Source organism: Triticum aestivum, chromosome 3B (genome assembly GCF_018294505.1).
Source record: "Triticum aestivum cultivar Chinese Spring chromosome 3B, IWGSC CS RefSeq v2.1, whole genome shotgun sequence".
In the NCBI taxonomy this organism is placed as follows: domain Eukaryota; kingdom Viridiplantae; phylum Streptophyta; class Magnoliopsida; order Poales; family Poaceae; genus Triticum; species Triticum aestivum.
Window position 1 is genome coordinate 197053513 of NC_057801.1, and position 3088 is coordinate 197056600.

At 42.9% G+C, this 3088-nt stretch overlaps 1 long non-coding RNA gene across 1 annotated transcript; it reads right to left on the reverse strand.

The window, feature by feature from the left end:
* Nucleotides 1–1220: 1220 nt before the first annotated feature.
* Nucleotides 1221–2544, reverse strand: LOC123065212 (uncharacterized). Its single transcript, XR_006430925.1, has 2 exons — nucleotides 2048–2544; nucleotides 1221–1950 (listed from the first exon to the last, which is right to left on the reverse strand). It is a non-coding gene; the product is annotated as an uncharacterized lncRNA (long non-coding RNA).
* Between the last annotated feature and the right edge of the window lie 544 nt (nucleotides 2545–3088).

The following is a 3088-nucleotide window of genomic DNA, read 5'->3' on the forward strand; positions in this document are numbered from 1 at the left end:
CGATCCGATTGCAAATAAACACCCCACTATAACCATATAGGGAAAAGAGAATATCGCTAACTACACATGCATACCTCTGAAAAATGTCACAGGGTGAAAACAATAGATTTCTCATCGCGGGAGTGAGGGATAGCGAGAGAGAGAGAGGGAGGGAGAGAGAGATTAGAAAAATATGTAGATTACGAATATTAGATTATTTTGTCCTGTTAAGTATTTTAAATATTATTTTGGAATATATTTCAGTCAAACAAATGATTTTTTAAATTATCCGTATCTTTTAAACCGTAACTTCGATTTTAACATATTATATATGATATTTTATTAGAAAAATGTGTGGAATCTAAATATGTTGTTAATTTTACATTTAAATATTTTTAAAATATTGTTTTAGAAGCAAACTTATAATTTATAGCGCAAGATCCATTTTTTTCATACCGGCGGCGATCCGGATTGCAAATAAACACCCCACTATAACCATATCGGGAAAAGAAAATATCGCTAACTACACATGCATACCTCTGAAAAATGTCACAGGGTGAAAACAATAGATTTCTCATCGCGGGAGTGAGGGATAGCGAGAGAGAGAGAGGGAGGGAGAGAGAGATTAGAAAAATATGCAGATTACGAATATTAGATTATTTTGTCCTGTTAAGTATTTTAAATATTATTTTGGAATATATTTAAGTCAAACAAATGATTTTTTAAATTATCCGTATCTTTTAAACCGTAACTTCGATTTTAACATATTATATATGATATTTTATTAGAAAAATGTGTGGAATCTAAATATGTTGTTAATTTTACATTTAAATATTTTTAAAATATTGTTTTAGAAGCAAACTTATAATTTATAGCGCAAGATCCATTTTTTTCATACCGGCGGCGATCCGGATTGCAAATAAACACCCCACTATAACCATATCGGGAAAAGAAAATATCGCTAACTACACATGCATACCTCTGAAAAATGTCACAGGGGAAAAACAATAGATTTCTCGTCGCAGGAGTGAGAGATAGCGAGAGAGAGAGAGGGAGGGAGAGAGAGACGTCTTAGGATTAACCATATTCAAAAACGTTTTTGTTTTGTTTTGTGTGAACATCAAGACCATCGCCGGCGAGGTAAGGAGGATAAGCGGCAACACAAATATGATGCCTCGCAAAAATAAAGAAGATGGACCTATTGTGGTCTTCAGTGATGGTTGTTGGGTTAACAGCGTGTGTTGTTTTCTCTCCCGTTGCAATGCACGGGCTCTTTTTTTTTGCTAGTAAAGAGAATTGGGTTTCTGTCGTCCGTCGTCGCTAGCAATTTTGCAGAAAAGTCCCTTGGTTTACAAGAAATTAACCCGCAGTCCCTGTTTTAGTGGCAACCTGGGAAAACGTTTCGTTTTTACGAAGACCCCCCTATATTTGTAAGAATTCAACCCGCGATCCTTTATTTCATCTTATCCAGACGCTCGCTTTCCACCCGCGGCGCCGCTGTGACCCTGCGCGCCGCCGTGAGTCCTCCTCGGCCTCCGCCGTAAGCTTCTCAATCTCCCGTGTTGAGATTTAGTCCCACCTCGCTCCTCTGCATCCCATTCAATCAATTTATATACGCACGCGACTTTGCCGCATCAGAAATCAAGCAGCGTATGAGGGGAACATAATGAAGCAATTAATTCGGCAAGAGGGAAGATGGAGTGAAGGAAACTCCGAATCAGGCAAGCACAATCGACAGCAACAACCACCGTTGTGGCCTAAACCAAATCTGGGACCAGAGGAGGCCGGCCGGACGAGGCAGCGGCTCGCTGGCGACTGAAGCAGAGGCACGAATGGGAGGTAGCAGAGGAGTCCAGACGAGGCAGCGCCTCTTGGCATGCCTCAGCAAGGCTGGGAGGTGGAGATGCGCAGCAACTTGACGTGGGCATGACGGCGGTAGTTCTGAGCTCCTCAATTGGCTCGGCTGCATATCTTTGGTAAAGAAAGCAGAGATGCAGAGATGAGATTAAAAACAAATGAAAAGAGGAGTCCTGGTCTGAGGCAGAGAGTGGCGCTGCGTTGGTCGTACAGGAGGACGGGCGCCGGTGGCCGGCGAACTCGGAGGCGGCGATGGTGTGACGACGTCCGTGGTGGTGGTGGCGGCGGCAGTGGCGAGGCTTCCCTGCTCGTCATGGGCAAGGGAAAAAAAGGAACTCAGAGGCATGGAAAGGATGAAGAGACGAAAAATGAGAAGGGGGAGGAAGAAGGAGGCGCTCGAGGGAGACTCGGTGGTGGCCTCGATCCAGATCTGCGGGGGATTCCTTGAAGTAGCGGTGGCCGTTGAGGGACTGGAGTGCTGGACAGAGAGAAGGGAAGAGGAAAGGGAATCAGGAGTGTGGGAAGAAGGCGTAGGGAAGAGACAAGAAGACAGCGTTGCTTATGGTGTCAGACGACATGGACCGCCCGCGCGAGACGACTCGTGGAATCGCTGTTTACAAAGGAATAAGTTTTACTTGCACACCCGAGCGGGCTGGACACAGAGCACTCACCGAATAGGGATTAGATTAGCTAGGTAGATTAAAGAAAGAACAAATAACGAGGGACACGCTCTTTTACGGTTTTACCTATCAAATCGCTTGATTTTTGCTGTGCATTTTCTCCTCCGAATCCACATGCACACACTTGCCAGTTTTGTTTATACATTTTTTTCATTTTCTTTTTGAAATTGGATTTATATCTGTTTTTGTTTTTCACGTACTCATATTGACTACATAGGTCAGCACACACACGACGAAAATATATATGCCCGGACGTCCAATGAAGTAAATACATAAATTATCTCTGAGCGATACTAATTTCGGTTTATACGAGTGTATAATAAACCATCGACGCCAAAACATAGGTATTTACATGTCATGGTCACAGAGTTTTTAATTGTTCTCAATAAAATTGGTGTCCCGGATCAGGAAGAAGATGCCATGCTTGACGTCCCTGAAGATGGCCATGTTGAAGGCGGTACGGAGGAATGCGCCAACCACCTTATACATCATTTTGACACAAATATTGATGCTATGGAGAAACAAGAACAATTGCATCCAGGTAAAATTACTTTAGAAGTGTTGCATATACG